At 42.7% G+C, this 26,146-nt stretch overlaps 1 protein-coding gene across 19 annotated transcripts in view; it reads right to left on the bottom strand.

Moving 5' to 3' along the window:
* Erc2 (ELKS/RAB6-interacting/CAST family member 2) overlaps positions 1-26,146 on the bottom strand; it is an 885,961-nt gene that overhangs the window by 477,475 nt on the left and 382,340 nt on the right. The gene's annotated exons all lie outside the window — the stretch shown is intronic.

Below are 26,146 nucleotides of genomic sequence, written 5' to 3'. Positions count from 1 at the left end.
TATTATGAGTTTGCATTTGACTTAGAATCAAGAAAATTTTGAGATTTAATCCATTTAAAGTCTATATAAAGTCAATATAAAGTTCTATTTATAAGCAGAATATTGTTCACCATAAACATTTAAATACTATTACTTCTCTATTTTTCTAGCCATTTAACCATATTTTTAAGGTTCAAGTCCACACAGTTTGCCACAGTGAACCAGAGAAACATTCCCACGGGATTAATTCATTCACTGAGCAGACACTGAGTGGGTGCCCATTCTTTACTAGGAAGCCTATCATTGTATGGCAGAGCCCATACAGTTATTCTCTCACTCTTTTATTCAGCAAGAAACTTTGTGATTTACCAAATGTTGTCAAGTGGCTGTTTCAAAGTGACCACATGAGAAGCCAAGTAGGTTATCAGCAGCAGACCGTTAATGGGAAGGACTTGTGATATAAGTCCTACGCAACAAGTGCTAAACACTCCACTTGGCAACTAAGTCATATGCTGGCAACCAACCAGCCACTTTATCCAGTATCTGCATCCCGAAATAAACACAGAAAACAGCCGATTATAAGGTCTGCCTGGCAGCAGCAGCAAGGGCCTTCCCTAGGCATTACGTCCATTATCATTCATGTTTTTATTCTCTGCTTTCAAATCATGTATTTCTTATCTAAGGTTTTTTTTAAGACCACTATGCAAACAATTTATTCGTATTAAGGGTTTTAAAATGACAAGGAAAAAAAGCAGTACAACTCTAAGATAAGTCCATTCAAAATATTTGCATTCTGCACCCAGCTTTCTCAGGGACTCATTCCAAACACATACTTCCCTTTGTGCTACTCAAGGAACTTCTGAGATTGCTTGATTCTTTTCACATGAATCTGGAATGCCCATGTAAATAATGGCAGCAGTCATGGAAATGGAGAGGAGACAATGATGGGGACAAAGGAGGGACCACAACAGCATCATCCAAACGGCTCTAAAGAAGACAGGTATGGTAACCTGCACTATAATCCTGAGAGTTACAAGGCAGGAGCAGAAGGTGATCATAAGTTAAGGGTACCCTGGGGCATATAGTGAGTTCCACACCAGCCTTTGCTATAGAGCGAACACTGCTCCAAAACAAAACAAAATGTAGCTCTAAAAAGAAAGGCAATGAAGCTGGAGAGATGGTTCAGCAATTAAGAGCATAGGCTACTCTTCTAAAAAGCACTGGGTTCAACTCCCAATACTCCCACGGCAGCTCACAACTATCTGTAACTCCAGTTCCAGGGGATCTGACATCCCCTCACACACAGACAGACAGGCAGGTAGGCAAAACACCAAGGCACATTAAAAAAAATTAATATTAATAATAATAAAGCTGGGTGGTGGTGGCTTACGCTTATAATCCCAGTACTTGGGAAACAGAAGTAGGCACATCTCTGAGTTCAAGGCCAGCCTGGTCTACAGAGCTAGTTCCAGGATATCCAGGGTACACAGAGAAGCTCTGTCTTACAAAACAATGGGAGGGGCAATGATTCATCTACACCTGAGTTGGGGGGACCTGAACTGGGCTAGGGGACTTTTCCAATGTCACAATACATCTGAGCTAATAAAGTTAATGATACTTTGGACAAGATTGATTGGCGGATTTAGAATAGGGAAAGGATTTATACCCAAGAGCATACCACATTAAGGAATGTTGTATAAACAACTCGAGAATGAGTCTTGAACTTGGGAGACAGTTTAGTGGCTGAAAGTGCTTGTGGCCCAAGTGTGAAAATCTGCAGTCAGATTCTCAGAAGACATAGAAAGCCTGAGTTGGTGGCACACGTCTGTCACCCCAATACACCTACAGCAAGACAGCAGCAGAGACAAGAGAATTCCTAGAAACCTGTGGGGCAGACAGCCTGGCATCCTTAGTGGCCAACAACACAGACTCATTCTCAAACAAGGCAGAGGCCAAAGAAAGATACTTAAAGCTGCCGTTTGAGCTCCACATGGAAGGCATTGCATGTTTACAAATACAGATACACCACATACACACACAAATACAACGCACACACACACATACAGATACAACACACACACATGCAGATACAACCCACACAGATACAACTGCACACACAGAGATACAACATATACACACATACAGATACAACACACATAGATACAACATACACACACATACAGATACAACACACACATACAAAATTGTTGTAAAAAGGAGTTAAGAGGGTACAAAACACAAAACAGTTTGAAGAACAGAGTTTCTGACATAACTTTAGTGATAGACACAAGCACCTGGAAGGAAAAATCATGGAAAGGAAGCAGTCTAAGAGGCAGGTGGTGGAGCAGAACTCCCAGTTTTCACTGCTGGAAGTTTCAATAATTGCCTGCTTAAAAGTTCAAGCCAAGTAGAGTTTATTTTTTTTTAAAGTATGATCATAGATGGCGCTGGCAGGGATGGTATAGCAGTTAAGAGTACTGGCTGCTCTTGCAGAGGATCCCAGTTCAGTTCCGAGCACTCAGGTCAAAACTCCCTATAATTCCAGCTCCGGGGATCAGATACCCACTTCCGGCCTCTGTGGGCATTTGAACACACATGGCATATGGCATATCCTCACAGAGACAGACACATAAACACATACACATAAATAAAGATAAAATAATCCTTAAAACCCGCCTAGTGATACACATACACATATAAATATATCTCTAGTATATATGTGTATATATTGAAGATGGTAAAGATTGCTCAATGGGTAAAGGCACATGCCATCAAATCTGACATCCTGAGTTCAAGTCTCAGGACACACAAGGTGGAAAAGAGAAAGAACTCCTGTACCTCTAAACATGTGCTGTGGCAAGGCATGTCCATACTCATCATAAACACACAAATAAATCTATACAATAAAATAATTTTAAATATCAAATACACAAGTAAATAATAAACAAATACAAATACACAAGTGATTAGCAAAACAACAACAACAACAAAAAAGCTATCCATATGCTACAGTTTGGGTGTGGTCTGTCTTCCAAACGGTTCTTCTGGAAGCTGGGTCCTCAGTGTGTTGAAGCTGAGAGGCGGTCGATGCTTTGACAGAAGGAAATAGAAGGTGATGATGTCATGAAGGATTTTTTTTTTAATGGATAAACTCCATCTTCAATGGGTGGAATTAGTCTCATTGGATTTGATTAGTTCTCCCAAACGTGCTTCTCTATCAGAGAGCGAGCCTGTCCCCTCTGCCAGCCAGCTGTCACTATGTGACTTGACAAATTTACATGTGCTCCCATCTGAATGCCACCTGCCAGGCTGTGCTACACCGGAAGCTGATGTCAGTGCAAGGCTGCCAAGCACTCAGAATCGTATCTCCCCATTATACAGAAGGAGCCATCACTGGTATTTTGCAGAGTAAAATACACAAGTCACATCAAGTTATATGCACTGGAATTGTTATGAAGTAAATGAAAACATTAGAATCTAAAGAAGGTAAAGGTATAATATAAAATAAGTCAACATTAATTTTGTAAAAATTAAGTTCTTGCAAGTTATATATGTGTGTGTGTGTGTATTTATCGATCTCTAAGAATTTCATTTGACACTAAAGTTTTATTTTCTCCCATATTTTCTCTATCTTCTAGATGTTTTTCCTGAAGATAATACACACAAAAAAAGATAATTTCAAATAAACTAAAAGACATCAAAATGGTCTTAAAATGAGTTTTGAAGTAAGTTTTACTTCTTTTTTAATTATTAAAACAATCTTTTTATTTTACATACCAATCTCAGTTCCCTCTCCTTCCCCTCCTCCTGCTCTCTCTACCTTCCCCCCTACCCCACTCCCCATCCATTCCTCAGGGAGGGTGAGGCTTCCCAGGGGGAGTCAACAAAGTCTGTCACATCACTTGAGGCAGGACCAAGGCACTCCTCCCTGTATCTAAGCTGAGCAAGGTATCCCTCTATAGGGAATGGGCTCCAAAAAGCCAGTTCATGCATTAGGGATAAATATTGGTTCTACTGCCAATGGCCCCACAGACTACACAAGCCACACAATTGTCACCCACATTCAAAGGGCCTAGTTCAGTCCTATGCAGGTTCCCCAGCTGTCCATCCAGGGTCAGTGAGATCCCACTAGCTGTTTCTGTGGGTGTCCCCGTTATGGTCTTGACCCTTTTACTTATATTATTGCTCTTCCCTCTTTATGACTGGACTCCAGGAGCTTGACCCATAACTTAGCTGTGGATCTCTACATTTGCTTCCATCAGTTACTGGATGAAGGTTCTATGATGACAATTAAAGTAGTCATCAATCTGATTACTGGGGAAGGGCAGTTCAGGCACCCTCTCCACTATTGCTTAGAGTCTTAGCTGGGGTCGTCCTTGTGGGATCCTGGTGCCAGGTTTCCCCCTAACCCCACAATGATTCCCTCTACGAAGACATCTCTCTGCTTGTTTTCCCTCTCCATCCTTCCCCGACTGGATTTTCCCAATTCATCATGTTCCCCTCCCCGTTCTCCACTCCCCTTTTGCCCTCCTCTCCCCCCACTTCCAAATAAGTTTTACCACTAAAAGAGCTTGTTATATGAGGAAATGTTCCTTTTAGCTCCAAAGAAATTAAGTTCTTTCTGAAAACTAAATTTTAGGAGGCTGGCAAATATCGTCCACCTTTCTCTTGGTCTCCAACTGTTAGGACACTTCCAAAAATACTTGGGACCTTTTTCTTGAAAGTATGAAGCTGCACTAAGTTCAAATAGTGGGGATTGGGTGTTGAACAACCTGAAATCCAGGGTTAGGACTGGGAATCTTGGGGACAGTTTTTAAGTAATTTCACATTTTTACAAAGATACCACCCACCCTGGGATGCAGAGAACTCACTGGTCACTGTGACTCATAGAGTAAGACACAGGTCTGTGCACCCAGGCCTGAGAAAGACTGCACCTGCTATTGAAGAAAGCTGCTTCTGCTCAAAGCAACATGCTGTGTGTCTGAAGCAAGAGCTGTACTTTCAAAGCAGATCCCTGGAGAGTAAACAAGGCACTGGCGGTCTGCTTTCAGACCCCAGAGATCACAGGGCAACCCTAATCCTGACAGATTTAAGCTAACTTCTGAAATTCTACACTCCAAGAGTGTCTGTCAGAGTCCTTGACTCTCAAGATTCAAATCTATAGGACTATGACTTCACTCCTGAGGGCCCTTCGATGGGTCCCACTCAAGGTGATGCATGAGGCCCTTCAAGAGATGGTCGAGGACCCAGAGCTAGGACTGCAGCTCAGAGACACAGCACTGTCTAGCAGGAGTGAGATCCTAAGCTCAAGGCCCAGTATTGCCAGAAGAAACAAACAAGAGAATTACTTGCTCTTCCACCATGCCTACATGGCTGCCATTCTGGCAAAATATGCTTCCAGCTCCCGGAAAGAAGCTACATCTTCCTGCCTTTGGTCTGCCTCCTGTAGCTGGGAGCTTTCCCCACTCAAAATCTGCTCAACTCTGACTCAACCTTTAGATGCGGACACACACCCTTTATCCTTGAGAAACCCTTCTCTGCCTCTGGAGCTGGGTTTCCTCCTCTGGATTGTGTACACACTATCAGAATTGCCTTTCAAGGGCTGGAGATAGAGCTGAGGGGTAGAACTTTCCCACTTGGTTGTAAGGCCAGTTACGACTAATGTTCTCACTTGAACATCTCTGGTTATTAATTTGCTGAATAAAATGGGAAAGAAAAAAGGTGGAGCCTACTAAAGAGATTATGCCACATAAAGAGAAGAGACCAGAGCAGGCAATGGCTGGGTTCCTGTGGCTCTGGGATTCTAGAGAGACTATACAGAAGTGACAGATAGGGTCTATGTAGAGGCTCATGCTATAGTATGTTTACATTTGTCTTATGCAAAAGTGCCTTTTGGTTCACTTTAGGAGATTCTGAAACTCAATTACTAAAACATCTCTCTCTCTTTTTCTTGAGAATTTTTCTGGAATTTGTATTATCCATACCTTGGGTATTAGTTAAAGTAATTATTCAGAAACAACCAGTCAAATTTGAGCAAAAAAATGAAGGAATTAAAAAAAATGCCGAAAAGTTGAAAGTTACATGTAAAGGTCAGAATTCTGTGCCTAAAGTTCTGACCCAAGTGATCCAGTACAGATGCTGCGCTGAGCAGTGGACAGCAGACATCTGGGCTTCAGTGCAAACTACCGGGTTCCATTCCATGCCAAGCCATGGCCACGTGACCTTACAGTCACCACAGTGCAGAGATGTCATCAAATTCCCAGCATTTCAACAGCTCTGGCAAGGGCATTTGGCTTAATTAAAAAGCAGAGACAAGAATAAGCCAGTGTCCTAACAGCAAAAGAGACTAGGGATGCAGATACTGTGTTCTCACCTTCTAGAGTTAGATACCCTTCATAAAGTCAGTGGGAAAGCCAGAGTCTGGTGTCCAAACAACCAACCCATATCTACAATACCTAAGGGAGGCTTTAGTGTTCCAGACCCAGCAAAAATATAGATGTTGATCTTGATTCTCTCTTCCCTTCCTTTCTCCTACCATCATTCATTTCTAGAGCACTTCATCCCCTCACGCCACACAGAAACATTTGCTCCAGGTAGGCTATGGCCTGAAATGCAAAACTGCTGCTAAAGCTGCGGGAAGACCGCAGGGAAAGGGCCCGGGGCACTGATCTGGGCAATTTCTGCTGCTTATTTGTTTTTATTTTCTGGCAAAACCACGAAAGAACCAAAAGAAAAAGTAAAAATAGAAACGAGAGTGCATCAAGTCAAAGACCTGTCCTGCAGATGACACCCTGGGAAATACAAGGGAGGCTGTCATTGCCTTTACCTCAACAACCAACTGCGACTTAGGAAACTCACTAGGAGGCTGATGGTTTACAGTATGTAGACAGTGGCTCTAACTTAGACCTTCAATGGCTCCCAAGAGGACAGTGTGTCCAATGTTTTTTTCCCACCAAGTGGTAGTGATGCACCTCTTTAATCCCAGCACTCCACTGCAGAAGCAGGCAGATCTCTGTGAGTTCAAGGCCAGACTGGTCTACAGAGTGAATTCCAGGACAGCTAAGGCTACACAGAGAAATCTTGTCTCGAAAAAACAAAACAAAAATAAAAGTTGTACCTCAATGCATAGCCAGGCTGGGGGAAGGTGGCACTGTAGGAGGGAAGCCTTAGGAGGTTTTAAGTCACTGGAACATGTCCTTTGTCCTAGATAGGGTGGTGATGCTGCTGTGATAAAATATTATGGTCAAAAGCACGTTGCGGAGGAAGCAATTTATTGGGTTCCCACATCGTACATCAGTGGAGGAAGTCAGCTCAGGAACTCAAGCAGGACCAGAACCTGGATGCAGGAGCTGATGCAGAGGCCATGGAAGGGTTCTGCTTACTGGCTTGCTCAGCATACTTTCTTATAAGGACCCAGGACCACCAGACCAAGCATGGTACCACCCACAATTGTCTAGGCCCTCCCATCAACCCCTAATTAAGAAAAATGCCTTACAGCAAAATCTTATGGAGGTATCTCCTCAATTGAGGTTCCTGCCTTCCCTACAGATAAATCTAGCCTGTGTCAAGTTGACAAAAACTTAGCCAGCACACCCTTTAAAGGAATTATGTGACCTGGTACTCCTTTCTTTCTCGTCCCTACCACAAGGGAGACAGCTTTCCTCAGCCACATGCTTCTCAGGAAGTACACCAAAGCCCAGGGAAATGTGGCTGATCATCACAGGCTGACATGCACAACTACTAAATTAAGTCCATCTTTGCTCTGTCTACGCTGATCCATCTTTAACCATCACAACAAAGCATTCTATATTCTCCTAGCTTACCTGTCGGAAATTCTAATCTTTTCTCTGTTAGCATTTCCTTCTCCACGGAGAACTTTCTTCACCAAGTCTTAAAGATTTGATACTATTAATTAGTTCTATTAACAAGTAACTCATTATTGTCCCTTATGTCATAATGCTTTCTTCTCCCTCATTCTTGATGAACATTTCACAAGACAGAGAAACTGTACTTGACATTTTTAGGATTCTCATTTAAAAAGTACAAGGCTAATTTCTCTGGCCTAAGGTTTCAGACTCCACTGGTGGTCTCCTGACACACAGAGGCGTATGGCTGTGACTGCTTGGAGATTTCACTTTAATTTTCAAAGCCTGGGTGTGTATTCCCTTGAGTTTGATGATGTAAGGCTTGATCATCTTTGCACCAATGGGTGTTGGCAGAGGCTGCTTGTTCATTTCCCCAACTCCCAAAATAATCACACAGAAATCTGTATTAGTTGCAATACTGTTTGGCCAATATTTTAAGAGTATTTCTGGCTAACTCTTCTATCTTAAATTAACCTATTTCTATTAATTTGTGTATCCCTACGTGGCTGCGACTTACTGGCAAGTTTCCAGTGGGCTCCAGCAGAGGTGTCTGTCTCCTGTGGCAGCTACATGGATTCTCCCTGACTTCGCCTACTTTCTCTATGTACTCTTTCAGCCTGGCTTTCCTCTGTTAAGCCACTGGCCAAAAGCAGAATCTTTATTAACCAATGGCAATAAAACATGCACAACATACATCACTGCTGTGAGACAATGGTCTTGTACCCTGTCACTTGTATTGTTTTAATAAAATGCATGTTAGCCAGTAGTCAGGCAGGAAGTAGAGGCAGGGCAACAAGAACAGGAGAATTCTGGGAAGAGGAAAGACTCAGACTGCATTCATCACCCAGACACACAGGAAGTAAAATGAGAATGCCTGGCTGATAAAAGGTACCAAGCCATGTGGTAACACGACAAGAATTATGAGTTAATGTAAGTTATAAGAGTTAATAAGAAGCCTGAGCCAATAGGCCAACCAGTTTATAAGTTTATAATGTAGACCTCTGTGAGTTTCTTTGGAATGAACAGCTGTGAGACCAGGCTGGACAGACACCTCTGTCAACACATCACCTCCCATATCAAGTGGGTTTACGTCTTTTGACAAAGCCAGGAAGCATTTCATCTTTTACTAAGTCGTCAAGTTACCTCTTCAAGTACTTTTAGCTCCATATTCTTTCTCCTCTCTTGAATTCTATATGAATATTAGACCATATTGTCACCTACAAGTCCGTGAACTCTACCCATCTGATTTCCCTTCCAGTTCCTCCATTCAGATTAAGGAGCCATGACTGAGAGTTCCCAAGCTCAATGATGCTATCTCCTGTCACATCTACCCTACTTCCCAGGGTTTCAGGGAGGGTCTCTCTCTCTGAGGAAATCTATAATTACCTATTCAGTCAATTTAATAAAAATTGCTTTAATTTTTTCACCCAATAATCCCCATATCTGACATGCTTGGGTATCAGTTGTTTCTCCTCATTTAAGTTGTGATTTTTTCTTCTGTAATGGTATCTTATGACACTGTATGATTCCCTACTGCATCCAGGACATTTTTAGGCATGGAGTGTAACATTTGGTGTGCTTTAATTTTTTTTTTATAGTGTCTTCCCATCTTCCATCGTCTCAGGCACTGTGACCCTTGTTTGGTGCTGACAAAGCAGACATGTTCCCTTGGACTTCCCTGAGTCACTTGTGATGGGTGCCCCGTCAGGGCTCTTCTGACAAAGCTGTCACAGGCATCCTGAGGTCACCACTTAGAGCAGGCAAGCTATGACTGACAGGCTGGCCTGCTGCCTTTTGCTGGTGACATTTTGTGGGTTGATTGGATCGCTACTAAAAATCCTGAGTCTCCCTTCCCTTCCTCCTTCTCTCCATTGCTCCCTGTCTTCCCTCCATCCTTTTCTGTTGCACGGTCCTGAGACAGTCGCCAGGACAGGATGAAAGCCCAAGGTGTTCTGCAAGATTTGCTTAGCATGTCACCCACAGGGTTCCTTCCTGCCAGCCTTCAGAGTTTTTTATGACTACTCTTACTGTTCAGTTAAGTGGACTTAGTGAATTTATGCTATCTTATCCAGATCCGAAAACCACTAGAGGCCTTTTGTTAAAATGGATTGTTTCATTTACTCTCAAAAATCTCACCATTGAAATCAATCTACAAAGCTGGTGAAGTGAAAATTCATGCTCGTGCTGAGAGATGTCTAACTCCTGCTTCAGCTATGACGTAACTGTTGAGATCCCTTGCAGAACAGAGGCTCCCAGCTCTCTTCCTGCACCAACACTTTGCCACCAGAGAGCAGAAGGAGGGAGTCAGGGTCTAGCGGAAAAGTAATGGAAGAACAGGTTTGCAGAAAGTGACCTTCTCTCTGTGAGTCACTCGCAAATGGAAGAAAACTCCATGGAAAGTCCATTCAAAGAAGCTCACTATAATGAGAAGTACAAGGCTGGCTATGATGCCAAACAGAATAAAGATTTGCATCATCTCACTAATATTTGCATATTTTCAATCATGGAAACACAGTAGGCTTACAGTAATTCTTCCTTGACTGAAGACAAAAAAAAAAAAATGACCTTTTAAATACTGGGCAAAGCTTGCTCAAATGACTTCCTCGCAGACAATCTTTTTGAGAACAACCACATCGTGACACCCTGTGGAATACTTGAGATACTGCACAATTCTAGCTCTGCCAAAGCCAGAGGCTTTGCAGATGTGGAGGCACCGCAAAGGGAGCCATGCCCCAAGGCACATCACCCAAAGCTAAAGGACCCCAGTGCTGCTGCCATCCGCAGCCTGTCCCCATGGTAAGGTACCTGAAAATAAAAGGGACAACTGCTTCCCACGCTTGGCACTTCTCTGGATTCCAGAGCATTCGTGATTTCCTTTTTCTTAAAACTAATTTTAAAATGTGACCCAAACCCTTAACCAAGACAGTATGTTCTCAAGTAGTATGGAATTTTGTGTAATTTTTTTCTTTAGACATAAATGAATAAGCAGTAAATTTAAAACATCCCCAAATTGTTTAAAACAGAACATTCTTCAAAACTCCAATGACAAAATGGCAGAGTCCAAGGCAGCCTCCAGGGACTCTCAATGGTGGAAGGAGTCAAAGCTCACAAGGCAGACAAGCTCGTGGGCGCTCTGGCCATGGCTAGCGACAATGCAGAGAGGACACAAGGGGCCTGGTGAAGGGAGACACCTAATGTCACAGAAATTCGTGTTTACTGAATAGACTGATGGAAAAAATTACTTTTGTTAGTTTTCCACATAAAAGTCGTATAACTCATTAAATTTAAGGTACAAAGTATTATTTCTTTCATATTTTGTTCCACCATATAAAAGGCAAAGTTCATGCAGGGAATCACTGCATGCAGTAAAAGTACATTTACATACAGGAGACCATCAAACATTTTTATGATGCTAATTGGACCTGGAAATCAGTGGCTTATATGTGTCATACAATTTGGGAGCAACTTTCAACCATGCAGAGCTTTTGTTGTTATAGTCTTCTTTGTTTATTCTAATAGTATCTGACATCAGCAAGTGTTCTGTTTATTAGCATATGCAAAACACTCTGAGAAAAAGGAGAATTAAAAAGGAAATAACGGATACGCAGAAAAATATTTTAAAAATAAACCTTTAAAATCGCATACAATTCACAGGTGACTCTGACACCCAAAATGTGTCCATTCCCTTCAGATTTTCTCATGTGGGCTCCCTTTTAGCCTTGCGCAGTTGTGTCTACTGCAACTCTATTTGAAATTTGAAATTTAGTTGACAAGATACTGCCTGTCTTCTATGCTTGCTTTATCACTACTTGATCCCTACACTAAAATTCAATTGCAACAAACTTTACAATTTGAGTCTGCTAATCTTTGACTGTTTTAGTAACTAAAAAAAATTGACATTAAAGTCACTTCAAAAAAATCATTAAACTCTGCATACAAAGGTCTTTTCTTGTCCCCACACTGTCAATAAACGACATGATAATCTTGTCACTTTTTTGGCCACTGTCTCAGGAATGCTTCTTAAGTACTCAAAGGATTAAATCAAATCTCACCTGCAGACAGGCTTTGCATTTCAGCAGAAAACCTAGTTCTCAAAGGAAAATTACTTTCATTATCTTAAGTTAAAACCAAATATTCTGTCCTGGGGAATTTGCAGGAAAATAGCAGCATCAAAGAAAACAGCTCCTTTAAGAGAGTTCGCTCCCTAAGACCTTGTCTGAAAGAATTATTTAAGGGAGAATTCCTTTTAGGAAATATTTTCTCAAGGTCATACTAAGACAGCTATAAAACTGTGTCATTTAAATTACTTCAAGCCATGCCTTTTCGAAATTTGATTTTATTTTTAGGGGCTGAAGACTTTGGGTCTTCTTTGAGAATTATTTTATTCATGGTTACTGTTTTGAATTTTGACTGTCTACAGGCTTTTGCTTTTTAAAAAGACTATATAATTTTGAGAGCCAAACATGTAAAATCCATGTGAGGGAGAAAAATATAAGATGTTTCTCTTTGAAGCTTAAGAACAATGGAAGGGATTAATGTGAAATTAAAACTGTTTATGAAACCGGGTGACAATAACCACTCTAGCACTTACGAAACTGTTCATCAACTTAAAGCACACTGTGCACTCTATGAAACACTCACTAGGGTAACTATTCACCTGACAGGAACTGCCTTCCTAGGACGAGAAACCAAGTCAACATCCTCCTCACATACCCAGCCAGTGTTGTAAGACTCACTGGAGACAGGCAGGTTTCGAATAAGTCAAATTTTGGATTTTTAAATCTAGTTCCTAAATAAACAAAATCCTGACTCTCTGTCTCCCCAAATCTAATACAAATCCAGTACTTCCCCAGAGGAAGGACAGGAACCTGACGGAAAAAAAGGGATATTCGTTGAGGAGCCGACTTCATTATTTGCAGACAATTTATTTTGCTATTATTGGTTAGTGTTCTTCATGCTAACTGTTCTGTCCCCTACAGCAAATGTTCCATCTTAAAAACACAGTAACAGACGCTAGAGATAGAAACCACCAAAGCAATAGTACTGGTGGCTGTAGAAGGTATTTTGTTATTTTGTGGTAGATTGGGGTAAAAAAATCAAAAAACAGTACAATGTGACTAAAACTTGGTGTGCACGAATTTCATTACTGACACAACCTGCGAAGTAACTTGGCCCTAGACTGCAGTTTGTTTTTAAATTGCAATCTTTGTGAAGGAGATTAAAGTGCATCCCATACCACACCATCTGCACATGAAGGCGCTCTTAATTGACATGCAAGAACTGAAATACTTGCAAGCCAACTTTTTATTTTCACCTTAGAAAAAAGCATAAATGAGCAGTAACATGTCTATACTTAGATATTTAAGCATAACCCATACTTCAACTTCATATTATTTTCTTATGATCGATACATTTGATTCTTTACTACTTGGTACATCTGGGCTCAGCCTTGAACCCCAAGGAGTCCAGTTCTGAAGAAGGATGCTTCCCAGGCACCCAGCAGCCCTTGACTTAAATTGGATTTCTTTCTTCCATGTGTATTACCTTACCTGCAGTTCTGACTCAAACAATGGCCTGTGCTCTCTGTGAGTTCCACACCTGCTACTCAGTAACTCTGGTCTTCTTTAACATTCCTCCTAACTATGTGACAAATGTATGGCAAAGAATTACTACAAATGATCTTTTTGCATGAGGCTAAGGTTAAATCCCTTCTCAAGAGTCTAAGAATATTTGTAATAATATGTTAACCATGCATAAGCATGACTTCCATTCAGAAATATTCACAAAAGAACATAAGGTAGTTTGATAACATTTGCCCCCAGGACCCCCTCTTGTTCCTCTTCTCAACTAGCCTCACCTCTACTTTCATCATGCCTTCTTGTTCTGTTTTTGAGGTGTCTGTTCTTTGTGTAGGGGACACTGGATGAGTCTCATTAGGGTTACTGGGCAGGATCAGCGGTGAGGAGGTAATTTACAGGGACACAGGCACCTTACCAATAGCTACACCACCTTTCACAACACGGATAGTTTGTGACATTCCTCATGGCATCAAGGGAATGAGCAGACCGAAAGGTCACAGACAAAAATTCAGCAGCCTCTAAGAGGTGGCGACATGCAAACACAGGCAACACATAACTGAGAACAGTCAGTGACGCCAGCAGGGTCACCTACTCCAGTCTCCCCATTTGTTGAGATGAAGAACACAGCAGCGAATTTATATACATATACACACAAATGCACACACATATGTATTTGTATATATCTATATTTAACTATTAAACTATAAAATATCTATAATGCTAAGGATTCCAGCTTGCTGGCATATGAGAACTATTTGGATACCTGGTTATAAGAGTCTTCGAGCCCAAGACCAGAGTCACTTATGGTTGGTTCCACAATCTGTCTGATGAACTTGTGCTATATGTGACTTAATCTAGTCGATTTTTCCAAGTCTAATACTGAGCTGGAAGTGTCACTCCAAGCCTGCCAAGCGCTTTGCACTTGGACTCCAACTCCCAGCCTGCCAAGCCCTGACCACACAGGGTATTTAAGCTCGCACTGGAAAGAAGAACACGTGGTTTTGGGTTTGCGTTTCTGCTCTCTCTGTCTTCCTCTCGCCATGTTCTCCTGGCCACCCAGGAGTGTGTCGTCTATTAAACATGGGCATTTAACTCGGTTTGATTTGGTCTGATTGGAGTTCTTTTGTGTTGGTTGGCGGAGCAGCTTGTCTTAAGATTTTTTCTAACACCAAACACTGAAACCAAAACATTTGTATATCAAATGAGGAAGAGAAATAACAGTTTTGAGCTATTTATAACTCAATTGTTATCCTCGTTAAAACACTGAAGAGACAATGCTCTCTCTAGCCTCCAGTCATTGAAGCTATGGTTTAAAGGTCTGAGGAGGTAGAAAGCATTATCCCACGACATTTAGTTGAGGCATATACACACACCACAAATTCAGAAATCCAAGTCAGGTCTGAGCATGTGGGTGGAAACAGATCTCTCTACCTGCACGTCCTCCTTAAAAACAATGCAGACATTGGGAGTTTTTGCAGCAATTTCGTGCACAATCTGAAAACCTCTATCATAAGCTACTTCAAGGCAATGTCACCAGCTACTAATAAATATTCTACATATAATCTGCCTTTGCTTGGAACACACTGGAGACTGAAGATAAAAGCAAAGACTGAGGACATAACAGATTCTAGACGGGGAGCTTTGGTGTAAATGTCCCAACCTCTGCATTTAAATCGCCATAAAAGGGCCTGGAGTCTAAACTGGACCTGGGCAGATGAGTCGAAATGGTTAAGAAAGCCTTTAGTTTTCTTCCTTTCAAACTGAATGTCCCTCCTTCCTTCCTGCAGTCAGCATCTGTGTTTCAGAGGTCCAATTACAGCACAGGCAGAATTTACAAAGTCAAATAATGATGCAGGCCCTACATTCATGGCTAATGGAAAGGAGTCTGTCTTCTGCAACGTGTCAAAAATCCAATCGCATCTGCTAGCCTGACACTGAAGAAAACACAAACCCAGCTTCTTTTCCCAATTAAATACAGGGCTCCTTAAACTTCCCTGGGAGAGCGGCCCTGCTGCGCAATTGGATATTTAAAGAAGCAGTCTGCTTTGGTTTAAGCACTTTTGTTTCCCATTAAGAGCCAGAACGTGTTTTGTTCCTTTATTGTCCGAGGCAGGCTCCCCACAGACAAATTTCTGAATCCCAGGGATAGATGGTTGAGGATGGCAATCAACAACTTGATTTGTTAACAGACTGCTCAAGTCCCCTAATGCCGCTGGATGCTGTCCTAATCAGAGGCCACACTGGAGGGAAGAGATCCAGATCCGCATGGATCCAAAGGTACCACATGCCAAGTCACTGCAGCGCTGTCTGCAAAGGCACGGAAGACGGGAAGTTGCTGCTGCGAGGCACAAAGGCCGGAGGAGAGCAGCTCAGCGTTTGTATACATTTGCTTAACATGTAGCACGAGTGAGCTACACAACCAAAGGCAGCGCTGAGAACACACAGCACGTTCAAATGAGCCCCAGAATAAACTAGGGAGGAAGAGTGAGTGCTTGAGGTGCCGCTCTCTGAGAAGAGTGCTTGTCTCTTCCAAGGCTGTCGGCATATTTTCAAATCCAACGGTAAAAGAAAAAGCTAGCTGTAACTTTTAAAAACTTGAGAACCTTGCTCTAGCACCTAACTTTCCAGTCTCCCCCACTAGGCTTCTTTTCCTAGGCTCAGTAATTGCTGGCAAGAGGGGCCACTTGCACCCTCACAAAAAGGGGCAAGTGGCTAATTATTTCTGTCCGAGCCCATCTGCAGGCAAAATCAGTTGCAGATGTAGAACTGTACCCACCAAAAAAACATTGCTTCAATACCATGGGCCTGAGATATACAGAGGAATACCAAGGAAGCCAAACTACAGCCAAACTCTGACTGGGGGTGGAAAGCCCTGTTCAATCCCATAAACGGGCAGTCATGGTAATTTTCTTTGAAAACAAATTAAGAACAGGAAGCAAAATGGAGATGGGTAGAAGGAAGAAATGAAGAGAAGGGGAAAGGGTGGGGAGAATGAATTTAAGGCTGTTTAGACAAACAGGCCAAACCTGCTCTCCAGATTTAGCTAGGTCTAAATGCTGAGCCTCAAGCTCCTCCCCTGAAATGATCACTCTGATTCCATCTCCGCTGAATGTGAAAGACAGGGGAAAGAAAGGGAAGCCCTGAGCAACAAGTGTATAATGTAGTCTACAAGGGTTTCCCCAAACCTCAGGTACTGTGCTTGCTGACTGAATCCTTGTGAGGAGCCTCTCACTTGGTGACATGATCCGTTTTACAGATAAGAGTTGCCTAGGGCCAGGTGGAAAAGTGGGAGTTGAATCCACAGCTGTAGGAGACTAAACACAGTACAGTTTGGTGCCAGAAAGTACCAAGTGCTAAGGAAAAACCAACCAGGCCTGGGGAATAGAGTGCTGGGGCCTGGAGCTGTGTGCAATTGGCGCTCAGCAAGGAAGGTAAAAACTGAACAAAGAGGTGAAAAAAGAATCAGCAGGGAAAACTGCAACACCGACCGCCCACCCTCCACACCCCTATAGACAAGAAGCACAGGTGGTGGCTGGTGGTGCAAGCCTTTAATCCCAGCACTCCGGAGGCAGAGGCAGGTGGACCTCTGTTAGTTCAAGGCCAGCCTGGTCTACAAGAACTAGTTCCAGGGCAGGCACCAAAGCTACAGAGAAAGACCAAAAATAAATAAATAAAGCACAGGGGAACAGCTGCAGCAACCCTTTAATACAGTTCCTCATGTTGTGGTAACCCCCAACTATAAAATTATTTTTGTTGCTACTTCGTAACTGTAGTTGTAATTTTGCTACTGTTATGAACAGTAACGAAGACATCTGATATGCGACCCCTGTGAAAAGGTCGTTAGACCCCCCCAAACGAGTCGTACCCCACAGGCTGAGAACCTCTGAGGTAGCAGCTTCACAGGCGCAGCTCACAAAACTGTCCACATTCTGATGGCAAAACTTTTGATCCTTGGTAAAACCATGATTTAGAACTCAGCAAACGCTGGAGCATTTGCCTCTTCTGTCTTTTATTCCCTCATTCATTTAGCTCCCTGTTGAGTGTCTCCAGAATGCGTGTGACGTGTTTTAAATGTCTAACTAAATGACTCAGAGATGTTCTGGATCAGAGAGCCAAGCAGAACTTGCCCCATAGAATGCTCTCAGCCCGGAACCAGATTCTGGGAGCCATGGGGCAACAAGTGCTTACTTGAACTTCTGAAAAGCGTTCTCTCTCTCTCTCTCTCTCTCTCTCTCTCTCTCTCTCTCTCTCTCTCTCTCTCTCTCTCTCTCAAGCAGGGGAATATTTGAGATGCTCTGTGATAAAGAAATTGAGAGGTTCCAGTTACTGGAGTTGCATCTCGTGCGACAATATCCATTGGCCGAAGAGAGAGCAGGACTCCTCTGGACACATGAGCAGATCAAGCTACTTCCTCATCTGGCTGTTCCATGCCTCACTTGCCAACCAGAAGCTGAAGAAGTCGCCCCTCAGTCCAGTCTTATTTAATGATCTCAGCTGAGGACTGGACACAGCTAGGACCTGTGACATAGCAGTGAGCAACATGTCCCCAGTGGAAAGAGACTTACCCAGGGGTAGTGTCTTAGTTACTCTTCCCGGTGAGATAAAATACCTGGGCAAAAGCAACATAAGGCAGAAAGGGTTTGTTTGGGGGCGGAGTTTGAGGATGCAGTCCATGGTTGCTAGGGAAGCCACAGAAGTGAGACTTAGGGCAGCTGGTCACATTGTGCCTATTCCTCATCACCTAGGTGATTATCATATCAAATGGAAAACTAAGATTAACCATTACAAACAGCAAATGGATTGAGACACAGTGAGATGCTTTATATAAATACAAAGTTATCACGATGCCTGGGAAGGAAGCATTACTTCATTCCTGTGGAGTCAGGAAAGAGTTCTGCAGAAAAATCAACTACGTGGAGATTGCAGCGTATGGCTCACTCATGGTTAACAACAGTAAGGCTGGATGCTGGGAGAGAGTTTATAACAGAGACAAAAGAGCACCAAAACCCTGTAAGAAGACCACACAGCCATACAGACAAGACTGCTGTTAATGGCTGTACCACATGCCAATGGCTGGACGTTAACATAGGAATGGACAAACAACTGCAGTTCATCCATGCCATGGATTTCTGGTCAGTAATGAAAAGATCAGACCACTACTTCCTACAGTAACATGGATGAACCTCAGATACCTCACACCATGTAAAGGAAGCTGGGCCCAGAAGACTGAGTGCATGTGTAAGCAGTCTAAAATGGGCAGACCTGTGAGAGTGGAGGAATGGATCAGTGGTTGTGGGGTGCTTTGGTGATCAGAGGAACATGAAGAAAGTCCATAGAATAATGAGATTATAAATCTGAACTACACGGTGATCACAGCATTGTAAATGGGTACTTAAATGTATAAAATTCACACTGCAAAGTTAAGTTTACTGCAAACTGTGTCTCTCTTTGTTTAGTGACAGTTAGGGTCCCAACGTGCAGGGAACAGCACCTCCTCTGCCGTTCTCAACATAGTAAATGGCACATACTCTAGACTGTCTAGGTCTCATCCAGCCTACAGAGAAAACTAGACCCTGGAAGTGGTGGACAGCGCATGCACTGTGCGGTCCTTTTACTACTTCTAGCCAGAGGAAAAGAAAGGAAACTGAAATGGGGTGGTCAGGAAGACTGGATTCCAGCATCAACCCACATTAGGTCTCACGTTAAAGAGAGAGCAGCACCTAAGGAAGGGCTGTTGTGGGGCAGCGTGCAAGATTCACAAAGACAAGTTCCCAGTTCCCCACCTAGTTCTGTAAAGAAAATTTACTGATACTCAGCCATACCCTCTCATGGATATACCTATACATGTTTTGGTACTACAAATGGCAGAGTGTTTGTACGAGAGACGGTTGAACTTTAAGAAAACATCTGATAGCCACTGTGCAGTGGAGATGAGAGAAGATTTCTATGCATTCCTAGGAAGGTTAGCTAATCCCTTTAACCCTCAGGTTTATCTACTGTAGAACGGGATGACGGTGACAAACAGTTCCACAGGAACACGGCTATGTCATTAGCACATGTGCAGAAAGCTGAGGAAAAGGCATTTTAAGAGGCCAGGCTTGGGAAAGTTTCATTTAGTGAGAAGTACTAGTCTTGCTAGGCTTATCTGAATGGCCAGCCTCCTGTTCCTTGGAAGACGTGAGAGGCTGTATGTATGGCCTATAGGAGAGAGGCAAGAGAAGAGCCCAATTTACTGCGCTCTGTTTAGGGGTAAAAGTTAGGCCAAGAGAGGCAGGTGAGCCAGGGAGAAACCTAGATAAAAGAAGCTGCTGAGGTGAGCAGGCAATGTCTTTTAGAAACCCAACATGGCGGCCAAGCAGTGGTGGTGCACGTCTTTAATCCTGGCACTTGGGAGGCAGAGATGGGTGGATCTCTTTGTGTTTGAGACCTTCCTGGTCTACAGAAAGTGTTCCAGGACAGCCAAGGCTGTTACACAGAGAAACTCTGTCTGGAAAAAAAAAAACAAAAAAGAAAGGAAGGAAGCAAACAAGCAAGCATACAAGCCAGCCAGCCCACTTGGGGAAACCATGTATGGCTCAAGAACATTAGTCCATTTTCTAACACTTGTTCTACTGTGGACTGAACATAATATAATCCCTGCCTTCCACCTTAAAGTTGAAAGGGCTGCTGCTCTGTCTTGCACAGACCTCGTGTGGGTACAAGAATGAAATTCTAAAGGAAGGTACTATGCTCTACAGTTGGGAAACAAAACCATCAGGTACCCTAGGGAAAGCCAACAGACGTGAGCCCAGTGGTAGATAAGAGATGAAAATTCAACTGAAACATTGCAAAGAAGACTGAGAGAAGAGAATGCTGGGGGTGGGGGTGGGAGGGGCTTGTAGTGGAGGTGGATGTGGGAGAAGACACAAGATGTGCAGTGTGACCAGGTCACACATAACAAGAACTAGGCTTAAGAGACTGCTCGCCATTGAGATTCTTGTTACCATGGATAGGGACCAGAGGAGTCTACTTCATTGCTTTCTCAATCATTTGTTTCTTGACTGTTTCTAGACCTCATTTCCTCATCCATGACATGGCATGGTGCTCACCATCCTGATGATGCCACAGGATGTGGCTAGGACTAAATGGGACAATAGGAAATGGATAAAGCCCCATCTCAATATCTCAATGCATGGTGGTACCATGTGATACACATTTTAACAAACATTAGTCATGCTAGTCCTTTCAAATAACACTCCAAAGATATTGAAGTGGCTCATGTTTCTCCCCTCAGAATTGCAGGCAATAAAAAGACAACCTCCGGAAAGCTGCTGGGCGGGGGTGGGTGAGGATGTCAGGAGGCAGACTGGCTAGCTACAGTTCACTGTTCCTCTCTGTTCAGCTGAGACATCTGAGTCATCTATAAAATCCCACTCAGGTTCCTGGGAAGCTAAAGGCCCAATGGCTATTGATTATACGGCAATCATTATATTCAGTGGGTTTTAGGATTAATTAAGGTTATAATCTTTGGAAAAATAGAATAGAACAACATTTTATCCTTTCAATAAAATTGTATGCAACATCAGAATTCCAGGTTGCTTGTGTAAGGTTTGCTGGTTGGGATATTGGGTAGGGCTTGAAGAGCAACCCCAGACCTGTGCCTAGTCATGGCCCAGAGTGACAGATCTGCTCTGATGGAATAAGAAAACTTAAACGTTGTTAAACAGAAAGAGGTGCCCGGAGTTAAGAGCACAGGCTTCTATTTAGAGGACCCAGGTTTGATTCCCAACACCCACACAGAGGCTAACAATTCCCTAAAACTAGAATTCCAGGGAATCCAATTCTAGCTTTCTGGCCTCTGTTGGCGCCAGGCATCCATATGACATGCAGTCCTACATACAGGTAAAACACCCACACACATAAAATAATCATTTTAAACTCAGGGAAAATGGAGTTTGGGGATTTAAAGCTGAAATTCTAGAGTCGCTCTGTTTCAAATGGCTACACTCAGTTTTATTTAGAGATAAACAGGTAAAACTGAGTGAATAGTCCATAAACACCTCTCGTCTATATGACAGATACAATATGATTGGCTTCTGTATATAAAGTGCTTATTATGGTCCATGTTCTCTGGGAGGCAGTCTTTTCCTGACAGATGTTTTTGAACATCTGCTATCCTATTTCACAAGCAACCCTGTGGAAGTGATATCCTCTGTTCTTACTCTGTTCGTTAGGAAACCAAGGCTAATAGTAATAAAATAACTGGAGCTAATTCACACAACTAATGAGACTCTGGCTTGAGGCGCACTTTGAACACTCAGGGGTTATCTCTTTCTTGAAGAGCCATTAAAATTTAAAATAATGTCAATATTAAAGCAAGCAAGAAAAACTGCTCCAGCAACAACCTGAAACCTTGTTTTCAGGATACGCCAATTTTTAATCAAGTGTGATGGCTCGCACTATAAGCTTAGCGCTCAGGATGCTGATGCAGGTGGATGGCCATGAATAGAGGCTAGCCTGGAATAAGTAAATGAGTTCCAGGGCAGTCCGTTTTCACTCAGATATTCAAAATGGCTCTCATGTTACATGTATATACTTTTACAGCACAAAGCAATTAAGATCTGATATGCCATACTTGAGTGCCACAGCAGAGGTTAGCATGGGTTTCAACTTCATTACCTTGGGAGGGACACAGGCTCTGTGTGTAGAAACTACCAGAGCCCCATTAAACAAATTGAAACAACAGCCCCAGTGACTAAGCCTCACCAATTAACAACTGATAAACAGGCTGCCTCTTTCCACCAGCCAGCCAAGGGGCCACAAGAGTAATGCAGCGTCCTCACTCTGAACCTGGGTTCCTGTGTCCTCCATGGAATGCAGGGCATTCTGAGGAAGAAGACAGCAGGAGGAGAAGAGACAAGCATCCCTCTCCTGAATTTCAAGGACTTCTCTCTCTAAATAGGCGAGCATGTGATACAAGCAATAGTCTGTCCCTCCGAAGGAATAACACTGTTTGGGGACCATAAAGTGCATGGAAAATGAAATGGTTTGATTATCTTTAGCATCAGTAAATTTTATTGAAATCTGAGGCCAAATAAAAGCATGCCTGTTTCTAATATACAAGCACAGCTTCTATTATTCAGAGAAAAACTGACTGCAGTCACCAAGGCTGCCCCTAAGAGCTCAGGCAGACTTTCCGAGGATGTCCTGGGGAATGGATGACACAGACAAAATGCAAACGTGACAAAGGTTGGCTTTCAAATCTGCCACTCTCTGGAGGCCGATCTGCCCAGGAGCAGCCCAGTTGCAGGAAGCCGCCACTCTGCGGTGAACTCATCCTATTTCGGCTTCTTTACCCAGTCTCGAGTCTCTCCGCTCTTCAGCTCGCCTTGCACCCACTAGTGTTGAGAACCGTGGCAGCATTGGGCATGGTTCTGCCTGCCCACACTTCCGTACCAGTAAAAGCACAAACAGAAGATTTTAATGGGCTGAGCTGTGAGTTAGGGTGAAGTTAGCGAGGGCTGAAGAAAGGCAAAGGCATCACTTTGACAAAATTTACAACAAGCATGAGATCAGGCAACCAGGACTTTGGAAGAGGCCAGGTCAGGTAAGGAAGAGGGAGGACAAAGCCTTGAGCCTCATTAACGTCTTAAGAAATTTCATCTCTGATATGTAATATTGGGTATTTACTGAGCAATGCCCTAAGACCCTTCAGACTCCTGCTTTCCTAGGCTAGGGATGTAGTCTTTGTCACATGACAATCCTTTTTCATTCATGTTGACAACAAATGCCCTACAAGGGCTCAGGGTTTAATCTGCTCAACACCACAAAAATACTTCCAGAGGTCCTTGTAAGAGAATAGAAGGAAAACAGGCAATGTCATTTGGTCTTCAAAGTTTTCTTAACGTTGAAAGGATGCCTGCACACTTGGCCAACAAGAGAAGGCCAATTTGCCATGCTCCAAAGTGAAAGGAATGAGTCACAACCCAGTGCTAGTCATGACCAATAGGGGAGGAAGACGGCAAATGAGCAACACGGACTAGGGACAGGCTTGAGCTGCCCCACAATAAATCTGTTTATCCTCTAGGCTTTGTCACTAGGAAAGTGCCACCCAGACATGGAATAAGTATGAAAGGCTATTATTACCTTTCAAGAGGTGAGAGGAAAGTGCTAGCAATCACTGGTCATGCCTTACCATATCTGAGTAAATGATGAATGGATGCTATAGAACACGCTCTCTCACAGGCCTTGGGAAGGGGAACTCTAAAACTTCCTTTCATTTCTTCATAAAATGACATAAGTAATGTGTTAAGGGTTTAGTATGAAAGTGATGCTTTCACCATTGGAATTCTGCTTTAAGAAAACAAAAAAGGATACAATAAGAGCCAGTTCTTCTTCACTCGTTCTCTATGACTCCTCACCGCTTCTTTACAGGGCAAGCACTATGATAGAGTTCATCCCAGAGATGAGGGGAGAGAGGACCACCAGGAGCTGGGTTAAGCCACAGATAGGGAAAAAAAAAGCCAAAAACTCTAGCTGTTTCCTTCCTCCCACTGTCCTGATAAGATTCCTTAATTTTTCTTCTCCCTATCCTCCCACACAGCATACACAGTGCCAACTAAATCTTCATACACTTTATCTTTTACTTTCATGTATTTAAATTTCAGTTGTGCTCAAATATAAATGATATATCAAATTTATCATCTAAACCACTTGAAGTGGTATCAAGTCCATCCCACTGGATGTTGCTGCCATGGAGATCTTCATCTTGCACAGGTAGAGCTCTGCGCCTATAGAGCAGCCCTCTCAACATCACACCTTTCACTCCCCCTTCCTCCTTTCCTTTAATCTGCCAGCATCATATCGCGCAACCATTCCTTAGCCATACTTTGGGAGGATGGGATTTTCAGAACTATTAGGCTCATGGCAACTGCAAAGCCCCAAACCTTGTTAGTTCTATATTAGGGTGAAGAAAGGACCACGTTACCAACGGGAAGATTAAACAAGGTGTGTGACAATGTGCACAGCTCAGCCTGTGGGTGAGATCATAGGGATAGTAGCAGGCTACATAAATGAAATAGAAATTGAAAACTGAAATCAGAGAAATGACCTAACTCTGTTCAACTGAAAACATTCAAATAAAGGAATCTTTTAAACAATACATACCTCTCTGCATTATGAACATGTACACTAAATCCTCCTCTAAATTACTGGGAGTCTGAAAGAGATGCTATCTATTTTATTTTCAACAAAGCACTTCCTCAGTGAATTATTAATTCAGGTTACAAATTTCCGCACCCAGATATCCTGGGCCTGACTATTAGAAGACTTTCAGTTATAAACTCTATTATGAAATTACCCTCACACATGATGACGCTCCAAGAACCCCTTCTGTATTCAGGCCTCTTCTTCACATTTGGGGACACATACAATGGCCACGCAGTGTACAGAGATTTAGAGCTATAGTTTGTCTCTGGTTGTCGTGAACCTTAAATTTAACTCCAACTGCATCTCATCCCAGGGAAAGTCCTGAGGTTGGCAGTTTCACCTAAAGACCAATGGCATCCAACTGCTCACCATGCCACTCCCAGGTTAAGGTCAGTATCACCCCAGCCACTATCTGATTGTATCTCTAGTCACTTCTACAGTCAGTAAAGTTCCCTAGTCTTCTGACATGATGTGATACTTAATTGTATGTGTCAACCTGACTAGATTACAATATTCAAATGTTTAGCTGAATTATTGTTCAAGATGTTTCATTACGGTGTTGGGGGGAGTAGAAAATACATTTAAAGCAGTGGTCCTAAAGTAAAGTAAAATAGATTAATCTCTACTGTATGGGTGGATCCCATTTGATCAAAGGCCTAAATACAGATAAATGGCTCACCTCCCCCCAGCTAAGAAGCAATTCTCCAGCAGGTAGCCTTCATATTTAATCTGCAGTATCAGCTCTCCCGGCTCACCCAGGTTCTCTAACAGACTTCCTTGGACTATGTCTACAATTCACCCTTAGGTCTCTAATACGACAACCTCCCCCATCACATTTTGAGTTCATCATGTCTCCAGAATCATGAGCCAATTTGTTAAAATAAAATCCCTGGGTGAATACGAACACCTCAGCTTGTTTCTCTAGATAAACTTTATTGGCACACTTGGTCCCTCTTCTCCAACATGGACATTTTGTTCTAAGACTCCCCTGCTCTCCTAAAGTCCAGGGTCAGGGAGGGGATCCTGGAAGGCCTTGAGGTAAGGATATAAGTGACTTTTAGAAACGTTTTCAGGTCTCTGGGCTTAAGTTTTTCTATATAAAAAACAAAGTGACTTAAGACTCAAAACATTCTTATATTTGAATTGTTGCTCAAAAGTTCTCTTTGAAGAATTTAGAGAACTCTTTAGATATTTTCCCATTGCCTTGACAAAACACCCTCACATTCAAGGAAAGAAGGGTTTTATTGGCTCACAGTTTGAGGGTTTAGCCAATTATGATGGAGAAGTGAAGGGAGGAGGAGCCTGGCAAGGAGTGTCATCAGGAAGGAGAGAGCAATGAGTCTCCAAGCTCAGTTAGCTTTCTCCTTTCTATGCAAACTAAAACCAAGTTCCTTTAGGATGGGTCTTTCCATCACAATTGGATCAAGATAATCCTTAAAAGACCTGCCAGAGGCTACTCTAAACTAAACAATCCTAGACAGGTGGGCCAAGAGCCTTGCCTTCTAAGTGATTCCAGATGCTGGCAAGCTGATAATC

Source organism: Microtus pennsylvanicus, chromosome 10 (genome assembly GCF_037038515.1).
Source record: "Microtus pennsylvanicus isolate mMicPen1 chromosome 10, mMicPen1.hap1, whole genome shotgun sequence".
In the NCBI taxonomy this organism is placed as follows: Eukaryota; Metazoa; Chordata; class Mammalia; order Rodentia; family Cricetidae; genus Microtus; species Microtus pennsylvanicus.
Note: the sequence above shows the minus strand (reverse complement) of the source record. Positions and strands in the feature narration are given on the sequence as shown.